This window comes from Diorhabda sublineata, chromosome 1, assembly GCF_026230105.1.
Source record: "Diorhabda sublineata isolate icDioSubl1.1 chromosome 1, icDioSubl1.1, whole genome shotgun sequence".
Lineage (NCBI taxonomy): Eukaryota > Metazoa > Arthropoda > Insecta > Coleoptera > Chrysomelidae > Diorhabda > Diorhabda sublineata.
The window spans coordinates 35,805,053-35,829,242 of record NC_079474.1 but is presented as its reverse complement, the minus strand read 5'-3'; the positions used below and the strand labels follow the sequence as shown (position 1 = coordinate 35,829,242).

General features: G+C 31.9%; 1 protein-coding gene and 1 long non-coding RNA gene across 3 annotated transcripts in view; one reads left to right on the top strand and one right to left on the bottom strand.

The window, feature by feature from the left end:
* Window positions 1-24,190, bottom strand: part of LOC130442165 (putative polypeptide N-acetylgalactosaminyltransferase 9) — a 243,610-nt gene that overhangs the window by 62,946 nt on the left and 156,474 nt on the right. The gene's annotated exons all lie outside the window — the stretch shown is intronic.
* Window positions 5,794-11,788, top strand: LOC130442178 (uncharacterized). The gene is made up of 3 exons (XR_008909675.1): window positions 5,794-5,937; window positions 7,485-7,637; window positions 11,613-11,788. It is a non-coding gene; the product is annotated as an uncharacterized LOC130442178 (long non-coding RNA).

Genomic DNA, 24,190 nt, shown 5'->3' with positions numbered 1-24,190 from the left:
GGAGTATTCTTTAATTATTGTTGTTTTCTACCATTTAATAGTGAAATAGATTAAATAGTGAACCTAACGCAAACTGTTCATCTTGAACTTGGATGAAAACAATTCGCATTGAGATAAAAAAAGATTTTTTTTTTTGGTTCGTAAATATTCTTGTCACAGAAGGTATTAGAATTACAAATTTAGTTCGAAAACTTTCGCAATACCATTGTCGTAATCGATACAAGATTCCCCTACTATTAAAATTTAACTGGGAAAATAAAAAACTTCAATCGTTTAATGATTCAAAAACAATGACAAAGACGAATAGCAGTTTTTTATATTGATTGAAAAAGTTAAATGACTTTTTTGACTTTCTTGAGAAATAAATTAGAATTTATTTTTCCAATCATTCCAATTCCTAAAGGGATTTTTATTGTCGTTCATTACTCTGAATTAAGCATTTTCAATATTAATTAACTCAGATTTTCAAGTCATTAATGACTGGAAATGACTCCGGTCACTTATCCTCTGTGCCTGGTTTGTATGATAAATTTTTATTCACTTTCACTAGTGTTGTGATAGTATTTCGTCAATAACTTGCTAAATTTGGTAATCCAGGTGTTTATCGGCGTGACTCTTAATTGGATTGGATCGTCGAGCTTCGTCAACAACGAACTAAGTCATTAAGTTCAATGGTCTCTTTGAACAGATAGATTCTTAAGAAATATAATCTGTGTACAAATGCAAACTCCTGTAATTATTACGCATGCATATAATCGTTTTTGAAAACACTGCGTCAATATTTTCTCCAGCAGGTAAAGCGCGTCAAACAGTAACTTCGTTTAGATGCAACATATTTTTTCATGACCTAATCTATTGAGTTTTATAACTGGAGCATACTTTTAATGAAAAATCCATATCAACTTGTGTTTTAACTTATTGGTAGAATAAGAGAGGCAAGTAATGATCGACTAACTTCATTCCACGCAGAAACAAAATTCAAATCTTCAAAAAAGCTTCCCATGAAGTAAATTAACGCATCTTTGATTACTTAGAACGATGTTAACCTGACCTATTTAGATCAGAGTTATTTGTGATGTGATTGTACCATAAAACATGGTCAACATCATTAATTAACATAAATGCTCATAGAAGTATTAACATTAATACCATGGTATACGTGATTACATTTTTATTTTACTGAAAAATTGCTGGGTGAACAAAATGTTGACACAAGATGAATTTGTGGTTGAACATTTTCAGAGTGCAAGTAAATAATTAGGGGCAGTAGCAAATAAGACCCTTATTTATTCTGAAGCTTTACAGATTGTTCTTGGTTATTTGGTTAGCCTGGGAAGTGATACGTATTTTGTAATGTTGTTTCACATTGTTAACATGCAAAGGGTAATGATGGAGTTCAAATTTTTATTTTTTTTCTGATTGTATTAATATGTCGCTTTTTCAATAATGAAAACGGAAATAAAATCAATAATAGAGAATTCGATAAACCTAATACTCGAATCATATGATTAATATGCAAGATACGACTGCACGCATATGTAGATACAATTTTCATTTCGATTATTGATTTTGAAAGAATGGTGAAAATATTAGAATTTAAATTGAGATATTTGGAAACTAACGTTAACAAATAAGGATGTTAATAGATGTGAAATGTTAATAATGCACATTAATAAAAAAGTAACACAGAGTGAAAAAAGATCTCAATCTCACGACACGATTATGATTTGAATGTTAAGATATTTGAACACCTTAAATTCAAAATGGGGATTCAAACTGATATGTAATTTTATAAATAAGTAACAGTACTCATAATGGAAAAAGTTATTCAGAAAAAGATAAAGAGAAGACAAAGATAACAGCTTTAGAAAAAAAAATATTGAAAAGGGTTAGTACACAATCTTTAACACATACCATACAAACACAAAGTTTGTTAAATAATTTATTTCCCTTTGCTCTGTTGTTGTGTAAGAAGAAAGATATGACATGGATAGGAAATTAATACCTCGAACAGTAACTCTCTTTATATTATACAGAGAGAAAAGAATATTCATTTTTATATGGATTTTTTTTCCGCTTTGTCGATAATTTCATGTACGAAGTGATGTACTCTAAACCTTCTACAATGAAACTTTCAATTTCCGTACTTTTATTTGCAAAACAAAGTTTCTCATCTGTGTAATGAGTGTAATTGTGATTACTCAACTAAACTGATTACATGAATGAGGCAGTGAAGCAAAACATCTTAACCAAGTGAACATCCGAAGATACTTATCAACATATTGATAGAAAATTATATTGCTACCAATAAAATTATATTTGAAAGTTACATTTTTTTTAATTAAATTTGTGATAAATCTTTTTATTGCGCATTGTTTATTTTTATTAATATTTTTCGTGGTGGAAACAATGATAACTTACAAAAATCAAGATAAGAAAACATAGCAAATTGATGAATTACACGCGTGAAATGAATTAGTTGCAGAGTCAAGTTTATAGATGACAAAATAATAAGGTGGCATTTACTGAACCAAAGATTATTTTACTATCACATGTTGAGTGATGAACCTCTCAATTATTTTGAAACTATATATTTCTCTGGCTCCATGGTTCTATAAATTCTCAAACAGGCTTGTCTACGTCGAGTAACAGCTTTCATCTAATTCGAAGAAAAATTCAACAAAAAACTAATGACATGGGGATGACAAGTAAAGCAAGTCATTTGTCTTGTACCCACACAAAATTTGTTATTTATAATATATAAAATTGTTACTCAGTTTAGATGGCTTGTATGGGAAATTCGACATGAGTTTTCCATACTTATATATAATCCGATATTTATACTCGTCCTATTTGTATGAAAACTCAAAATATTTCAGTACCTTGTCAATGTCTCAAATATCTCAAATAACTGCTCTTATCTTTTCCAGAGGATAATTTCGTACAAAACTGATAACATATAAGAATGCATCACTTGAAATATTACGTAAAGCAAACTACTTGTTCTGCACATACTCAAGATTTGTTGTTTATAATACACGTTTCATTCATCATCTGATATTTTCTCAGTTTTAGAGCGTTGAACTCAGTTTAGATGGCTTATATGGAATAATTTAGCATCTATTTTGAGATTGTTTTCCATGCTTATCAACGAGGGCGGCTCAAATATAAACCTGAATTTCGCTATAAAAAATTTATTAAGTTGAAATTTTTTACAGTTTTTCTAGATAGTCTCCGTCACACTCTACACACTTTTGTCACCCCTTCGGAAACTTTTCGATATATTTTTTTCGTAACAATATCACGACTTGTCATGTAATTATTCGCACTTGAAGGATTCTATCTCCGCATTGCTTCCGAACGGCAAACCGCCAAGTGCCTCTTCCATTGGACCAAATAAATAATAGTCGCATGGCGACAAATAGGGAAAATAAGGAGGGTATCCCAGAGTTTTCACAGAACTGTATGCGGTCTAACGTTGTCTTGCAGGAGCATCGCACTAAGGAATGGAATATCGGGTCTTTTTGATCTTTAGACAGCTTACAACATGTTTTTTAGTTACTACAATACTGCGCATTCACAGTTCGGTGTTCAGTGAGAAAATCAATCGCAATAACTCGTTTCATGTCCGAAAACACGGTATATAACACCTTCTCCGCTGATAGTGTAACCTTCGGTTTAAATTGCGTACATTAATCTTTATTCTCCCACATCTGAGTAGTGCGTTTACTCTCTGGATTATATCTAGTGGTATACTCAAGTCTCGTCTGTGGTGACTATTCGGTGCAATACATTTTCTCTTTCCTCTTCATACCACTACAGAAGACGTGTGCAAACTTCCAAGTGGGTGAATTTCTACTAAAAAATCAGAATTTCATGGATTATTTACTCGGTACTATCTACGCTGATGCCAAATTTGTCAGCCATATTGCGTATAGTACTGCGTTGGTTTCTAAAATGAGTTTTTCTACAGCGCCGACATTTTCATAGGCAACACTTGGTCGGGTGTGCCGAGCATGTGGCAAGTTTGCCACCACTTCTCGGTCTTTTCAGAAAGCGGAACATCATTTAGTCTTAGAGAGACACTCATCCCCCACTTTAACGAGTAATTTTCGATAAATTACCGCGGATTTTACATTATCTTTGACCAAAAAACGAGATGATGTGCTGCGCAACAGGCGCAGGTTAGATTGGTCATTTCTGGCTCATAGCTACAAGTACAAGAAAAAGCGAGGTTACGCGCTGCCAACCACTCTCTACGTTTCGTAACAGACCAGTCCAACATCCAGCACAGTCACTTTTATGACAACAAGTTTTGGGCGCGTTTATTCAAAAATTCCGGTTTATATTTGATCCCCTCTCGAATAATCCAATGTTAATATTGCCTTTATTTTTATTGAAATTGATAAACATTTTAGTATCTTGTCAATGAGTCATTTGAAAACTATCTCAAATATTTGCTTCCATCCATTTCTAACGAAAACTTCGTAAAAAACTGATAACATATTGGAATGCATCCCTTAAAATGCTGCAGAGAGCAAAGCAAACTATTTGTCCTGTACCCGCACAAGACTTGTTGTTCATAATATACGTTTTATTCATCATCATGTATTTTTTTGGTTCTAGAGCATTTTTATTTAGTTCAAAAGGATTTTGTTAGATAATTTGGCACTTGTTGCTGCGTTAAGGTTGTTTTCCATGTTTCTTTAGGATCCAGTGTTAATATTTTCTGTAGTTTTCGGAAACATTCTAATTTCTCAAATTATTGCTCTCTTCTATTTTAAAGGAAAATTCAGCAGCATACTTTTGACATTTGAGGATGCATCTTCAGAAGAGCAATTTATTTGTCTTCTACCTACAAATCCCGAAGAAAGATTATGAAGAAAATGGGGTAATTATGTAACAATCTTAAATTTTTTTTCATCATCATCTACAATCACTATTTATATTTTTACTATTGCCGAAGTTCAAAAGTGGAAAGTACTTTATATTAGAATATTGATTGGTTTTCGGTTTTTATACTAATCTGGATTTTCACGCTAATTAAAAGTTATAGTAATTAAGGTCATTCGCGCAATTGTTGGTGGAAGTGGTCAAACTCGTATTATCCAATTAGAGTAAAAGTTGATAACTTTGAAGAAACCGTTTTGACCAAATTAATATGAATTGAATATGTAGCTGGTCGATTCTTATTTATGCACTACAATGATTGTATATAATATACTGAACTTATCGATGCTATTCTGTACAGTTGATAACCTGTTTTGGTACAGCTCATTACTAATAATTTGTGGAAATAACGGTACTTTAATTAATATCACAAGGAAAGCGTTATCGAACCATTGCCTTGAACTCAGGTATCAGGTCACACGTTACAAAAAACTTATTTTGCACCTTATAACTAATAAACTAATACCAATAACAATAAAATAAATGTCGTAAATTTTCACGAGCAACAGTTTTACATTAACCATATTTTTGCATATATTTAAATCATATATCATATTTATGTGAAAAAGTGTAGTCTTAGTTAAGCCAGTGGGCGTAAAACAGACCGAACAGACTTGGTGTCTACCAAAGGAAAAATAAAAAATGAAGGAAAGTATGATTATTATCTTGATAACTTCTAATGAGGGTTATTAGAGATCTAAGTTCATACCTCATACTTCATATATGAATTTTTTTAATCTTGTAGCATGGCATTCGGCTTGTTATGTTTTTCTTCGAACATTTTGAATATTCCTTTCTTCTTTTATTGTGGCACAGTAGTTACTTATGAACATACAAGTTTTTGAAGAAATTAATTTAATATCGACCGCTCACTCCATTCCAGAAATTCAATAAAATCTCGGAATGTATTCGAAATCTTTCTCTACCTATCTACATTTAAGTTTAAATAAAGTAAATTTGTGGTGATATTATTCTTTTTATTCGCTGGTAAGTTTCTCAAATATCTTTTCAGCTTTTTTTATTATACTGCTCACAAAAACTCTAGATATCTTTATTGATTTCCTTTAGTTTCCATGTAAATCAGCATTTTCAATTTATTTGGGGAACGGAAGGAATAGAATAGATTCTTGTTATATTTAAAAAAAATATAAATTAATTTTTTTATATAAGCACCTTTTCGTCTGTGCTCCCATTTCCTTCCTCATTTTACTTCATTCTTGTTCTACAGCTACCAGATTGAGAGTTTCAACCACAACAAGATATTCAACCGGTCCACTACATACAATCAAATTCAACTCAACTCCAACAACTGGGAATCCAGTTGAGGGCAGCAACCATCCCAGATTTCCATAGATAAGTCCCGCTATTATATTAAATATATATAAATCTGAGTTGTTTTTAAATTAAAACTGCTTTTTATTCGTTGTGCTCTTTTGGAAACGCTGCGAATTTATTATTTTTTCAATAAATTCATTTGTTGCCGAAACTTTTTCTTATTGTTCACAGTAATAAATATTAATTTGGTTAATCGTGGCCAGGGATAGTTTGAGTTTTTCAATTTTTATTATTAATCTAATTCATAAAGTGTTTCCATCTTTTCCATTTTTTTTATTCATTTCTAACGTCATTCGTTAAAAAGCTGGTGATGTCCAATTTAATATTAATTGTTCACCCCATCTTAGTACCAGTTGTTTATATACTTTATCTGAGACCGAATAACACTAAGAAAGAGATCATGAATCTAAGCTCAGTGTATCCATAAAATAGTTACAAATTAAAAATCCATGAATCTACGTCTTTACTCTTCTTAATATTCAGACAAAGACATAAGTGATGCTATATATTTTGGGATACTAGAAAACTAGTAAAGTCTTTCGAGGAAATTTAATTATGTTCAAAGTAATCACCACTTACATTAATGCACTTTTGTAGCAAGCAAGTTTCACATTTTAAAAGCTTGATGCCAGTCATCTTTTGGAATGCTCTTAATATTTCTTCATCTACCACATTCCGGTTAATAAATAATCGAAAATCACGTCACCTCAATGACATTATATGTTTAACTTTAACCCGCGAATATTGACTCAAGAACTGCAGGAATACATTTTGTGTTCCCCCAGTTTGCTGTAACTATGTTGATCTTCAAACTTAATTGCAGTTACTAATCCTGTATCAAGAATGAAAGCTGCGTACTAACTTTTTTGATAAAGGTACAGTATACGACACGTGAGAAAATGACGAATTTCTCTCTCTTTGGCTCGTGCCAATAAATTTTTCTGCTGTACAATGTACTATTATTATGGAGTAACTAAAAAATCTTATGATTTCAACATTAGAAAATTCTAGCAATCTACTACTTCTAAATGAACTGTTTTTGCTTTGAGACATTGAATTATAGTTTTAATATTTGGTACCATTGCTTCGGAATCTGCATTCGAAATTTAATAAAGAATGTGTTTCACAAAGCGTTGTAATGAAATTTTGTAAGAATATGTTCTGGGAGTTACGAGATTGCATAAATTTTTATTTTTTAGACTTCCATTGAGGGCATTAGTTATATGGTTCATACAGAGTAGTGTTAAACAGAAAACATTTGTGGTTAAAATTTCTAAACGATTTAAATTCAAATTAACACTTAGAGAATAATTTTTCAATGGATGAAAGACATAAGATAAAATAAGTAAAAGGTCAGTTCACGGTCATTTTCTAATTTAGTAGTACTAGATTAAAATAGCAGTGAGAAAATATTTTACTAATTTAATTCAATGTAAATAGAATGTCTTATAGAAAGAGCTCTTCAAAAGCTGACGATCTTAAAAAATTTTATATGATTTTATAGGTATTAGTTAACAGTTGAATGACAAAAATAAATCAAGAAATATTTTCTTACAATTTTACAATATTGATAAATAGAAGTGATAACATAGAATGATAAAACAATTTTGTTTGTGCTTAAATTTGCGGAGGAAGATTTCTGGTCTCGGATTTTGGGTTTTTGGAATGCACATAAGGCCACCTGGGCGGAAGCGTTAGATGCAGAAAACCTTGATTTCCTACTACTCGTATTCGTTGACCACCACTTGATCTCTAAATACCTGTTCTATAAGGTTTTCATTCTATACAATCGGTATACCCATTTATAGGATCGTCTTTATTCATACAGTTTTTTTCCGGCGAAATCAATTAAAATATTTTTAAAACAAGTTTGTTTTAAAACATTAGGCTTAATGGATCAATAAAAACTTATTTTAATTCTGAAACAATGCACCAATTTCTTTTTTACGTGGAAATATATATAAGTAATAACTTAATGAAGCTACACGAATTTATTTGTTTCTTTCAAAATATAGTGTAATCTGATATGCTGAGAACCTTAGTAATTATAGCTCCTCGAATTTTTTGCATTGGATTTATGCAAGGTTTTCAGTGGATTTATTCATATTCGTTTTTGTCTACTATCTAGAAACAATCCATAAGGAGACTCATTTGTGAAAATTACGTTTCTCCTTTCATTACGCCAGTTTCTGTTTTCCAACGTCGGAGATTATTTTTGTGTGCCTATGTGAAAGGTACTTTCCCTAAATGTCGTTTGGATCTTCGATTAGAATCGAGAATACTTCTCCCTACTGTTGAAAGCGATAAAGAAACTCCTCTAGTATCAAAACGTCTTCTTTCCAGGATTCTACAGGTATTACGAGAATTGTTACGTGCCGTAAGTCCCCAGGTAATAATCATCAATAGCGTTTGCTACTCTGGATATTCCAATTTTTTATCTTTCGAGTTGAAAGTTTCGACAACAGATCCAGTTTGGTGAAACCAGCATCGAAATGAAACAACACTTCGATAGATTATTTTCTTCGTGAAGTTAACCAAACCTGCAATATTTTTATGAAAAATAAATATACGTAATTTCAGACTGTTCACCACAGAGTAACATAAATTAAATAAAAAAAAAATCCGAAAAACAATACCAAAATAAAACTCAATTTTTGCTCTTATGATAGCAAATTTAAAAATATCATTTCAAATTGATTGGATTCGTTCGGATTATCATTTAAAATTATCCGTAGCTCTCAAATGGTGGTGTATATTTTGTAAATTCAATGTAGGGTATTAGATAAGGTAACATCTTCATATCTTCCTCGATCATTTGATAGCATCGAAACGCTTTTTATAAATGTTCATACTTAGATACACTATTAGAAGGTCAACGACTCATTAGAATACGGTTTTATCAATATTAAGATGTGCTACTTATAAATTTTTCAATAATACATTTAGATGTCCGTGAATATTTTCATTGTCAGTAAATTTAAATTTTCACGATATATAGATAAACCGGTTCTGTTTTATATATATGTTGATTGTAATGTCCTTGCATTTATGGCCAACTGGCTGGTAATTACCGTTGTTAGGAAGATACTTGATTCTTCTTTATCGCATACTCGTACCATAAAAGAATAAGTATTTTCTACTTGATTTAGTTTTATTATGGATAAATCCGATAAACACGATTCGAAGAATAGCGGTCGTATTAGCCTTCAATATTTTTTTCATTTAAGAGACGTGTTTCTTCATTATTATTTCTAATTCTTCTAATGTTATTAACTTATATGGTGGTTACAGTGTGTTGATTGCTACCGTTTGAAACGATCCACTTTTGTTAACATATTAAATTAGGAACAAGTTATGCGTATGTAATCCAAAACATTGGATATTTCAACAAAAGCTATTTGCTTTCATGATTTTCTTAGTCATGTGAACAATAATGATATATCCGTATAAAAATGATATTATTTTTTGCAGTAACATGTCAAGGAATTTTCTACGAGTATTATTAAAACCTCATAAAATAATCCCAAGAGGACAAATCGAAAGATCGGGCCAGTCAATACAAATCGCCCATGAGTGAGATGATGCGTTCTGGGAAGTGTTCCAAATAGACGTAGTTGCTCTTGAGGAGTGTGCCGTTGCACTGTCCTGTTGGAACCAAACGTCCCCCAAGTACAACTACTCATTTAGCCGTGGGAAAAATTCCTGTTACGTGGCTACCTATTGACTTAATTTTCCTTAAAAAATCTGGGCTAAATAATTGCACTCACGCTACATTGTGGGGTTTATCACTAGGAAAAAGAGTAGACGCTTGTGCAGAACGCTTGCCTCAATGTTCTCAGATGATCTAATGGGCCGAAAGGCTCAAGTCTTAGTTTTGTCGCACCCACAGATTGTTTATATATAGCGAGCCACATAATAATTTATTTCCGGTTTAGAATAGAGGTCAACGGGACTAATAAATTGAAGCGACGTCGAAGAGCGTGCTGGGCTTAGATCAAAGGCATTAACGGTAAACTCTGCTTATCACTGTTCTAATGCAAGATGGCGACTGAACAGTGCCTAGACAAAACTTTACAGTACCGTTTTTCGAACGAGACTACTAGTGCAATTGGCGAGCTTTAAAAAAAGGAGTTATACTACGAAAAAAGTCGAGACTTGGAGAAGCTTCATTTTCAATTGAACCTCACATATGTGATATGAACTATTACTAAATAAAGACTACTAATTATGTTTTGATAAGTAAACTAATAGAAAAGAGTATATTTGTAGGAAAAAATTCTGCACGACAATAATGTGAGCGATTTCCTCTTAACTCGATAACTACTAGAGGGGGCCCTCGATTCCTATTTCCAAAGCTTAAATTTTCACCTTGATCCGTTTCTAGTTCATAGAAGGCAAAAAGTGTCAGTTACAGAATCGTACTTTGAAGACCATTCAATCGGTACGTTTCGTAATACGTAATATTAGTTTCTAACAAGGTCAACAACAAGTGTGCTTTGGTTGGTCTAAAAGCATCGTTGTATATTATAGTATCCATCAACAAAGTCATAATAACAATCAGTTATGAAAGGGCATGTTATAATCGAGTCAAATTGAAGGGATAAATTTTTATGTGAAAAATATGGACTTGAATTTGAGAGACGTTAATCAGTACTTCTCGGCAACACTAAAAATATGAAAAATTAACGAGCTTAACAGCATCTTAGTATTTATCCATCAGTCACGTTTTGTATTGTTCAATAGCGAATAAATGCAAACACTTCAATTCAAGTGAATACATTTAGAGATTGGCAGAGCCGTAGTTTTTATTTTATGTAGCTACTGAGAAGAAGCATGGTTATTGAATATTTGAGCTTGCGGGAAAAATGTTGAATCAACTTTGAGGATAATTAAAGAAACGAAACGATTAGTATTAAAAAATATTCAACCATTGAGAAACGTTGATTATATGATTAATGCGTATTTATTTATCATCTTAGGATGACTTTCTAGTCTAATAAAGAATAATCGAAGAAATGGTTTACTATTATATGAGAACAAATATCTACATACCCTAAAGGTTTTTTTTAATTAAAATAAAACTACTATTGAAGTCCAGCTGCTATTCTTTTGAAAACTCAATCTACTACATTGATTATTCCGTTATGGTGTTTCTGTTCTTTACATATTCAGAAACATTTATGTATATCTAATTATCGTCAGCATAAGTGTTGTCTTCATCATTATCGTTATAATCATCGTTATAGTAATCGTTTTCGTTAAGCATATAGCTTTAAATGCCTCGAAAGTTGATATATAATAATGATATTTCAATTTATTCTTTTTAGTTTACTGAAGGTGACGCCGTAACTACGGACAAAACGTTTAGAAATGATTAAAGTAGAGTACGGCACAATGACCTGGAAACATCAATCAGGAATCGTAAAGTTTTCCCGTGATTTATTTATTTTTGTCCCGATATTAGATTAGATGTATGTTGTTCACATATTTTTGGGCATTAAACGTAATTTTTTGTATATGAGAGTATATTGATATAATTGTATAGGGTTCCATAATATGTATTCGTTTACTTTCCTCAATCCGCATGAATTAAACGAAATACATATCTCATAATATTTTACTTATTAAAAAACATTTGTTTCAAGCTCCGACACCAGAAAATAGATAAAACAATGAACAAAATCTTTTGCGGTGTTCAAAGTAAACTCTAAAACTATGGAATTGATTGTAACCAAGGAAAAACTCTACGAATAGATTTTTACAAATAACTACAGGGCACTGATAATAGTGTACCAATATTGATAATTTATCACCCTTACTATTAATTATCGCACTAAAATCTTTTTTAGTAGAACCACAACTGGTTTAAAAGTTGTTTCTTGTTTGTAAAAGTAGAATTTTTGAAATGTTGTTTCTTAAAAACATTGAAAAAAACTCGTTATGTAAATAATTCAATCCAAGATATACAAGTATAATTAGCGATGTTTAGAAGGTCCATTAATTTCCTCTGTTTCTAAATATTTTTGATTCTGCTCTTACGGTTTTAATTCATAGTTTGTTTCTATTTTACATTGAGTCGTCTATTCATTCTTCTAGCTAAAAATGGAAGCAGTGTGCCTAAATAGATGCTGAATCATCGTAGTTTTTACAAATAGTATGCTCAACCATTGCAATAAAAAAAATAAAGATATAGCAAAGATATTATCGTTTCGAAAACGTCAAGAAAAAAAATTCTTTGGGTTAAAGTAATGTTTTAATAATTTTTAGGATTTTATAATTTTTCTAAAAATATTCTTCTATAAATTGTTTATATTATATATTGTAATTTATCACCCTCCAAAGTATATTTCAATAATTCTACTATACGGGTAAGTGATCAGAGCTTACCAGAGGTTTCCACTTGTGGATATTACAATTAACCATAATAATTGAATCACTTGGAGTCGTAATCGGTTTTTGGCATAAATATCTTAGGTAAATGTTCTCGTATATTTCCAAAACTTCTTTCCCACTCAATAAAATGACAATAGCTTACAGTTTATCAAAGCTGTGATGTCAACACTGTATAAAATTCAGAAAACCTTCAGCATCATACCAATTTATTTGCACATAGTACCCAACTTTTGGTTACCATTCTGATAGTTTAATAATGAAGTTTGATGTGGTATGAGGTCGCAGAGAATATCTTTTTTCTACAAATTTCGAAAAATTCACGATTCATGATAAACGATCTAGATACCTCTTTAATATATTTTATGGGGGTAGCAGATTTGTTATGATTGTGGTTAACTTTAATATGTCAAGAGTAGTACTGCTACGCATTTCAACTTCATTAGAAGCACTCGTACTAGTCGCAATATTCATTTTCTACATGAAATAAACAGAACTCAAGATAGAAATTCACAAAATGCACAAAATCTTTACCACACCCAGTGGGCACGGTTGATGACCTGGCGAAGGAAAGCGGGACAACTCCTCATAGGATCACAACTTTTTATAGGTTCTAAAAAAGCTATCAGGTCATAGTCATAAAAAAGTGAAAAAACCAGAAGGAACTAGCAAGATGGAGTAAAACCCCAGGTCTGAAACAATCGAAAAGATTTATTGCTTATTCTACCAACTGTCCAGAATAGCTGTTGAAGTGAAGATGGTGAAATAATTCTTGAATCAGGAATTTGTGTACTGATTCAATTATGTAGTTTGGGAATAAAAACAGTGAAAATTTGGATTGCATACTGGGGAATTATCTCGTACAGTAGCAAACGTAAACTGTTACAAATATTAATACTGAGTCAATAAAATATTATTGTTTATATTATATTGATATAGATATGGTGATGGGGTAAAAAATCAAATACGTGTAAGTAAGGGTGATTGTAAAATCAAGTAAATATGGAAGATTTCTGGTGTTTTCTTCCCAAGAGTTTAGGTGAATGTTAATCGCTATCACAGTACAAAGTACTAGAAAAACAATGCTCGGTGACTATTCTTGGCGTCTTCTCTTTGTGCGGATTTTCGTAAACTTTTTCATCTTCTCTCACTCCATTTAAGTAAATGGTTCTTAGAAAAGGCAAGTAGCTTAACGAATCAAAAACCAATTAATAAAAACCGTTCCAATAATTACCATAATTATATCAATAAAAAATTACTAATTCAGATGGGACGCCTCTGTCTACCATTTGGGATTAATATAAAGGGTGTGTTCACGGGTACGTTGCATAAAAACAATTGAATTGAAAATATCAAATGTCAAGATTCACATTTATTTTTTCAAGTGTCATTGATGTCAAACATTGTTGGCCAATAGGAATTTTAAGGCAATAATTCATGAGTATTTTTAAATAGGTAACGGTCGTACATACCACACATTTTTATATAAGAACGGTAAGCAATAAGAATGTGAAGTTACATGATTTTGACATTTCTCAATATAAGATAATCTAAATTCACAAAATATCTTGTAAGGTACAAATATTTTTTGAATTCAATATAGATTAATTTACCTAATGAAAAATATACGGAGTGTGACATTATTTTCGACATTTTTTTGTTTGTCGAACAATCTTAGTAACATGAATTTTATATCAATAAAAAAATCTGAAAACCATTTTCGGCTCATTATATTCGAAAAAAGTGTATTACGAACGACCAATTTGGGGCCACATTTTCGAGTATAGTTGTATAAATAACACCAACAATGTTTGCTTCCAATGTGTCAATTGTTGTTGGTTTACCGTAACGCGAGTACCTACTTCATTTTTCTTGTAGTAGCCAGAGTATAAGCAGCAATAAAGTCTTTAGTGTCTGTACCTTAGTTTCATTACATGTGGCAATTCCGTTCTAAGCAGTCAATTGTTGTTGGTTCATCACAATAAACCAACGGCTTCACGTGGCTTCCCTGGAAATAATTGGAGGTTTCCAATCACACGATTTATTCATCTATTAACGACAGAATCATTGATGGAAATCATTGATCCGCCAAATTTTGATTTCAATAGGTCGATGGTTGCAGACACAGTATAGTATGTATTTTTCCAAAAAACGGTGCATGTATATGGAGTCTAGTGTAGTATGGCTTCACTACAGATATGAAAATTTTGTTCAATAACAAACCTGTTAAGCCAAAAATGAGCCAATTTGAAGATAAAACATCAAACTCCTCAAGAACCCATTCGACGAAAGATCCATGCGAGCGATGGCCTAGTGGCTTTAGTCCTATTTTTCGCACTTTCATTCACAGCACAATTTTTTTCGACGTCTTATCAATTAGAGATTATGGGGTATGAAATCTAGCCACAGTTCGAGAGATGAATCACTCTTTATATATTGTTACGAAAGCGTCCACTGTTATATACCGTGAAGCCGGTCCAGTTCTATTATGTTAATAGATGTTACAATATTTTTTAAGAATTTCAAACTTAAAAGGGCTATAAACTGCAATACTTATTGATTGGGAACTTGTGGTATATCCTGGAAAACCAGCATCTTTCTGAAAGGATTTTCATGCAGTTTTCGTCAATAGATAGAATTCCTGAGGTTCAGATACATATGTAATTAATCAAGGTTTTGTGTTATTTGATTGAAACATAATGATAACTGCTGGAAGTGCTGGGAGCTTTCATCGAAGATGATGTCTAACCCCTCTTAGTTACAACCGAATAATACACGCTGAGTAATTCGTCTTTTATATTCCCTGATGGTATGTATATTATTTAAGGAAAGCTTACTGTACCCGTTCTATTCTGTTACAAAATGGTTAGAAAATGCGATGATAGGGAAGCTTTATAAACGAATGCACCATTTATTTTAATCAATTTATAACATTATTATTTATCTTACGCAATTCATGAATATTACTTTCACAATAACATCAAACCGAATGTCTTAGGTCTTACGAGTATCGCAAAAAATTCATGTGTGCGAAATTAAATTCAAGTGCTTTTCCACAATGATGATGGGGCTTTAATGAAGTGTTGGAAGTTCTGAGCTAAATTTGACAGGAAATATCAATTTTGTACATACATAAACATTTGAGTATGATTACAATGTCTATCTAATAATATTCTTCTGATATGTCCTAGAAGTATTGTAGATATTAAATATAATACAAAAATATACGCACCATGCTGATGAGAATCTACATAAGCTAATGTAGGCATAAAATGGCTGTAATAACTTTGCGAGGCTTGGGAGTGTCACTAATAACACAATTTTCTATTCGAATGAATTTCAGAAGACTTGAATTAGTAATGTTCTTAAATGTTTTAAGATAATTTCAAAAATATTTCACTCAATAGTATTTCAGAGTTCTCAATGTAATGTAATGTCAATAATAATAATAAATAATTTATCCAATATTACATGTATGTATGTAAATAAATAAAATAAGTTTTAATATAAAAATTTTAATTTCATAGAGTCTATTCGTCATAATTTTGCTTTACTTTTGCTATTTTATTTCTATCCCAACAATATAATATGAATTTGCAAGAATTCCGGAAATTCCAAAGGATTCCGTTGTTCATTAAAAATTCAATTTCATTCCAATCTCAACTATCTTCATTTGCAAATTTTTTGTTATTTATCTGTTCAACTTTCTTTTTTCTGTGAGCATTACTCATAATAACGTTTTCTGAAATTGTCCAAAGTTGGAAACTATAAGGACTTATACATACATACACTACTTGTTTGAAGCAAGTTATGGAATAATTTTCAAAAAGAAAGACATGTTATAACTGATACTTTGGTATAGTAATAATATGTTTCCAATCTACCCCTAAGACAGGCAAAATACACATTGCACTTGGCATTAATTCATAATAAACTCAATTTTCGCATAGGTCTTAAAGGCGAAATAATTAATGATACAAAAAGCTCCAATAGATTTAGGTTGCTCATTACTTATCAACACAAGTTTATGTTTACTATAACAATATCTATATTTATTGGAATTCTAATCCAACAGATAATACTTGAATTAAGAATATATCGAGCACACCCTACCCTGCTTTTCCATACAGCATCACTAAAACATAAATTATAATTATATATACAGTACCACAGATATTGATGATTTAATCATCTTCGACGAATGTTTCAGAAACTAATGAATAGGTACTTCCAAGGAGTCAGATTGTAAAAACCTTTCATCACCATAAAGGCCATATTATAGATCATACAAGCTACATAAGTTTCGAGATCAGACAACACTGATGTGGATATATTTAATCTGACATTGCTATCATAAGGTTTGACATTTTTAACGGAGAACGTACTAAGATGTGTTGTCATAGAGCTATTTGAGTTCTTCACAGGTACTCTAAACATTCATCTTAGTCAAAATATTGAATTAAATCGCAAACAGTATCGAGCGATAATTTTTTATGATTTTCGACGGGGATTAAACCAACAGCAGTGTGCCGATCAACTAGATTCGATTTTTGGTGATGAGAATCATCTCGAACCGCCGTGTTTTGCTGGTTTTCCGAATGCAATCGTGTTCGTACTTCGCTACAGGATGAATTTCGTGAAGGTCGTCCAAAATTAGCTGTTATGCCAGAAAACATCGATGCTGTGCGTAAACTGATATTGCAATATCGTCAGGTGAGACATATCGTGAGATTGAGGCATATTTGGGCATTAGTTCCACTAGCAAACATTCAATATTGCATTAAAATTTTTATGAAAATTTTCTTTTTTGTAAAATTAGGAAATATATTGATTTTGGTAAGTCAGACATGGGATAGGTATCTCTTCTCGCATTTTAAAGTTATTTTCTTGCTTTCCTATCATAATGGATTATGGACCGAGTCCAATATTTTGACCTTTACATATCTATCAAATTTACTGAAAAAACATTTTTTTCCTGTTCGGAAAAATCGTTCTTAAGCTGTTTAATGTAGGACCTTCACGATCTAGATAACATTTCCCTTTATTTTTCAAATCACATTTTTGGAAATACCTACATATGTATGTTGATATATGTGAAATAAACGCATCTTTTTCCTCTTTCGAAATAACTGGCTGACCGCTCACGGATTTCGTGTGCCTTATCTTTAATTTATTTTTTATGGTATCAACTGGAATTCCAAATTATATATCAACTTTTTTTTGTGACAAAGGTCCACTTATCACATCTTCTAAAGCCCTATGCAATATGTCAAGAGTATAATAGACACATCTTTTACATCCAGAGACTCGTTTGGATCTTAACAGCATCTGAAAAGTAGGGTTATATGAGTATAACTCAATTAGCGTGGATCACATAATAATTTTCTTTTCATACTTATTTGATGAAATGTACAAACAAAAATTTCCAATACACTTTCAAATACAAAAAAAAACACTGTATATCGGCCAAAAACTAACTGAGAAAATCCATCTTAAAATCCCACTAAATGCAGCCATGTGCTCTCAACAATTTCCATTATAAAATATTGGCTTTAGTCTGAATTTGACACTATACTGTAAATAAATATAATGAAGGGAATGAATATCATTAATATTAAAGGTAATATAATGCTCATTGAATAATTTATAATCGCAGTTATAGATGCAGTTGTGTTATGAGTGAAAAAATTCTTTTTCCTGAAATGAGCTAAAGTGACACCCCCTAGTCAAAGTCACCGTATTACTTTTGTTCATTTTTTGGAAAATATTGAACCAATGTATCAACCATCACCAGTACCTTAGTGACTATATTCTTCAATCGGCGAAATCACTTAGTCCACAAAACTTGTGGACTAAGTTTTCTGTTATATATGTTACAGACCGTTTGTGAAAAATATACCATATATAAAAGGACTAGTCCGTATAGAAAAGTACTGAGGATATTAATATTAGTCTATATGTGTAAAAAGCTTGTCTTTTAATGAACTGTCTAGTCCGTTTGTAACAGTTCTAGTCTATTTATATACGGCCCCGGCAGCGCACTTGATAAACTCTGAACGGCTATAGTATTTTAAAATCACTCCTTGTTTTGTTCCCAAGCGGTAAAATCCATCTTCTATAGCTTCCAGTACTACAGCTGAAACCTAACCTAACCTTAACTAACCCAACCTAATCTAACCTAACATTACCTAACCTAACCTAACCTAACATTACCTAACCTAACCTAACCATAACACTGCCATCGAGCATATGGCCTGAATCACAATAGTCCGTATATAAACGGTCTATTAAATACCATATTTTTTCATACGGTCTGCCCAATTTATACGACCTAGGTCATATATATACGGTCTGATTTTATATATAGTGTGTAACATTTTTACACCATCTGCAGTGTACTCAACGTTTATTATACCTTAGAAATACACCATATTTAGATCGAAAAAATTTATTCATAAGAATATTTTCGTGATTATGTTTAAGTTATGTGAAGGAAAATCACCCGTCAATTTTATTTTTCTGTTGAAGATCGTATGAGGTAGTCGAAGCCCAGCAGTATGATGGATAATCTGCATGTCTTCTTTATTTTGAGATTAAATTTCTAATCATCGATTTGTAAAAATATAAATATGGTTGTGTCTTGTCATATATACGACTAAAAGTCTAGAAAATAAGAAAATTATGAAATTTCACGTAGCGATTTCCTTACGGAGACGGAATCACCGAAGAAAAACCATCCCTGAATAACGACCAAACCTGGGACATGCCTAAGGATGATGCACTGAAAAAGTTTGGCATTGAGAAAAACATTTACCTCAATACTAAGTTGTACACACAAGTGGAATCAAAAAACCTTAAATATATGCCATTAAATGGTATAGGCACGGATCTAAAGCATCTGACAGAACTGGAATAAGAGTGTACGGGCCCAGAATGAAACAGTCTGAAAGTCCGGGTAACAACACACCAAGCATTTGTCAAGCAGAAATTCATGCAATTGAAAAATGTGTCCAGTTCAATCTAGAGAGGAACTATAGCAAACACGAGATCATCATCCTGTCCGATTGCCAAGCAACCATTAGAGCTCTAGTCTCCAATAAAACGAGCTAGGCAAGAAAAATAAAATTACCTTAAAATGGATTCCGGGATACATAGGAGTGAAGGGAAATTAAATAGTTGAGAAGCTTGCTAAAGCGGGAGTAGAAAAGCCCCTTATGGAATCTGAACCCTTCTGTGGTATCAGCTACAGAATAATAGAAAAGGTATAAGAGAAGAAGGTACATATAAGCAAAACCAATTAATGGGACAACCTACAGGAGCTGAGATAGGCACGGCGTACAGATTTTGTTGCACAGAGGACGAAGCTTCCACCCACATTCTCTCGGAACTCCAGAGCACTACACCCGGGATTGTATGAAATAGAAGACGAAGCAGCTACAGCTATCCCAGATTCTGGACTTTTCAAGGGAGTGAGACTAACAGATCAGCTGTAAACACTGGGTTCTCCAATATCGCAGCCAGAAAAGGGGGACACAATAAATCCTTTGGGTCATAGTGTATATGATACTACAAAATTTACATACATTTCTTTACAATGAAATTAACATTTATTGAATGTTGAATAAAAACTTTCCGGTGTAAAGTTTTCCAACGTAAGATGAAGAAAATAAAATTTATCACTTCTTACTATTAGAATCACAAAATACAATTAAAATAATTTATGTTAAATATCTATCACAATTTTCTGTTACGTGACCTTGTATCATCTTCTTCATCAACATTGTTAATTGTACATACCGAACAGCAGCTACTAAAAAAGTTCGTGTTGTTCGACCTTCTTTATAAGTGCATTAATACCGGATATCTGCTAAACTCGGCTAAATCGGTTTCTCTTCATCAAACGCAACATTTCTTGTTGGCAAATTAAAAACGGAAAATAGTATGCCGTGATAAATTTAGGTCGTATTATTCGGGACTTACGGCCCTATGATATTGATTTCATATTGAATATACGACAATAAGGTTTTTAATATTTCTTCCATGGTACTATAAGGATGGCACTAAAAATAGCTTTTATGGCAGCATTTCCCTCGAATTATTTATGTAGAAATGATAATAAGTTGTATATTTTCAACTATTTCGAGCAAAGATATTTAGCAATGAAATTTTTGCTGGTAAATAAAACGTGATCATTTTTTTTTCGTGTCAAACCGTGACACCTGTAAAATTTTGTATTTAAATTATATAGAGTGAGTCGGTATGAGATTTCATATTTGAGGGCATCATAATACAAATTATAGTTTATATATAACCTATAATATTTGTGGTATTTTACTCACATTAGCTAACTCTCCCCCAGCTTAGGTAATCTAAAAATAAATATAAATAAGTGATTTCCCTACATAACTAGTTCACTATAGCCAAATCGATTCAATGGTTTAGCCGTGAAAGATCACGGACATATGAATTACTTTTGTATTCATAATACTGTATGGTTAGAAGTTAAAATTATTAAGTATTCTGTAAAATTCTAAATAAATATATACGCATAATAGATAAATAGACTAATAATTTTTATTGCATAAAAAGAAGAAACTGTTTTGAATATTTAAATTTAACAGATCTTTAATTGTAGTTTCAGGCACATTTGTATTGTATTTAAATGATAATAATTGAATGAAATTGAATAAAAGTGAATACAAGATTTGTTTATATTTAATTTTTTAATTAAAATACTTTTAGCATTGCGATATCTAACCGTTTTGTACATGTACACAGGCAGACAAATAAATTATTCATCAAAATTGCAATAAAATTTTCAGGAAACGTTCCCAGTATCCGCCGTATATTTTGTTTGTTGTAAAGGGTACCTTAAGTAAGTAATTTCAGTGTTAGAATGGAAAAAACAAGGAAACTAATCAAGAAAATTCGGTGGTTGTAGGATCAGGTTTACTGACGTATAAATCTTAGAAACAAAGTCAAAACACCACGCTTTTATTATAAGTTATTTTGGAGAAGATGCTTAATATAATTGATTTAACTGATTTGCACAAGAATTAAAATTAGATATGGATATGGAGATAGAACAAAACTACAAACTGAAATACAGCATCTTTTCAGAGAAAGATATTCCAACCTGTCACTCATGTTGTGAAATTCTATGAGGAAATTCGGGAAAAATGTGAGAAGAGCAAGTGTTTTTGACAAACTACTTCATGATTTTTCGAAAAACGTAGAACAAATTTAATAATAAAACTATCATGTGATAAGTACACACTCAAATATCGAAACTAACGTGCTACTAGTTTTTCAATAAAATCCTAATATTAATACCTGCATATACCTAATAATGATGAAATTTGCCAGTCACTGTTGTTGTACGAGGATTTCTACTTAAGTTTTGATAAATGACAACACTGATGTGAATGTATTAAATCTGACATTGCCATCATGATGTTTGATATTTTTAATTGTGAACGTACTCAGAACGTGTTGTCATACGAGTGCGATTTCGGATGTTTAAAGATATATGACACATTCATCTTGGTCAAAAAATGGGATTAAATCGCGAACATTTCCTTGCGATTATTTTCTATGACTTTCTACGTGGATTAAACTAGCAGCTGTTGTCGATCAACTAGCTTCGCTTTTTGGTAATGAAGCACCATCTCAAGCCATTGTATTTCGCTGGTTTTCTATATTCAATGGAGGTCGCACTTTACGGTGGGATGAATTTTCCAAAGGACATCCAAAACCGGCTGTCGTTCCAGAAAATATTCATGCAGTGCGTAAAAATATATTGCAATATCGTAATGTGACATATCTTGAGATTGAGGCATACTTGGGTATTAGTTCCACTCGCATACATTCAATATTGCATAACATGGCTGACAAAAAGATTTGTTCGCATTGGATACCGCATAGTTTGTCAATCGCTCAAAAAGAAGCTAGTGTCGATTGGTGCAAAGAAATGCTGTAAAATATTCTATCGCATTGCTTCAAAAGAAGTCAATAAGATCTATGCATATGAACCCGAATCTAAAGAACAATCGACTGTATGGGTTCTTCAACACTATCCAAATCCAACAAAAGTTGTTCGCGCACAAAGCACTTCCATTAGAGCAACGTAGAAAGGTAGATTCTAAATGATACACCAGCATTTGTTTGTCAGAAATGTTCGAAAAGTTCAGGGAGGAGACGCAGAAAACATATCATTCTTCATCACGAAATGCGAGCTCTAACAAATCAGTTCAATCAAAAACGTTTCTGAACAGTCAAAACGTCGAATTGAAGGGTCATCCGCCTTACTGACCTTGTTAGGCATTCAATGGTGTTTTCTTATTCCCAGAGATCACAAATAAATTGCGAGGTCAAGGTTTCTCTACATCTGAAAAAGTTGATACGTTAAAATCACATGTTTTGGAAGTACTTCAATTGAAATGAAAAAATGCTTCGACAATTGGATCAAACACATGCAAAAGTGTATTGATCTTTATGGAGAATATTTCGAAATGCAATAAAGCCTTGTCCAATTATAAATATTTGTTTTTATTTGTCTATCTCAAAACTTAAGTAGCAGCCCCAGTAGTACTTGAACAAAGAATCTAGTCAAATGCCCTTAAATAGTGAACCTTTGGAATAAAAATTTACATTATAACATACGTATTCTTTCCTAAGGAATTTATACTGCTTGGTCTTTTAGAATTAGATCCGTCGCGGTTGATCGTAAACCGTCCTGTATAGTATTACTAATTTTTTTGTGTTTTGTGATTATTTTCGACTTGAAAAAGTAAAACTACATTTGGAGAAGATAAAACATAATGAATCTTCTTTTAGAAGATAGATAAACAGACTCTCACGAGGCGTCTCCTAGAAGCTTTCGACATAAGTCGTGGCGAGCGGAGGCGACAGAAGTGTTAGCCATCCACACTCTCAATGTATTCTATATTCACGTACTTCAACCTCGACGAGGAGCGGAGCATGTAGCCTCGTAGAGAACCTGGAGCGGGCATAAATATCGTTTCTAATGATATATAAAAGTATATTTCCAATAGCTACCAAACTAAAGTCTGTCATACATAATCAGAATGTAAATCATTTTCAAAGACTAAATATAGTTGTATCAAGAAGGAAGCCAAAAATTTATTTCTTAGTAAGTTTTAGGTAAATTGTGGTTTTTAAATATGTTTTTCACTTGCCATGCCTTGCGAGCTTTCGAATATTTGTATTGATTTTAGGTGAATGAGGGAGAGTGGTAAAGTTTTAGAAATAATGATAAAAATTTTTCTTCATCTTTCATAAAATGTTTCAGCGTAACTTTGGCATGATAATATTATTAATCAAAGAATTCGTGGTACAATAAACGTCCGGAGTTTCCATTAGACACTCTGTATTAAAATCGTTAATGCAATCAGTTAATAAATCCAAAACAATGCAGAATAATATGAACGGAATAAAAAAATATGAACGTTCGTAAAACTATTGTTCAATGATTACTATTGATCATATTACTCCC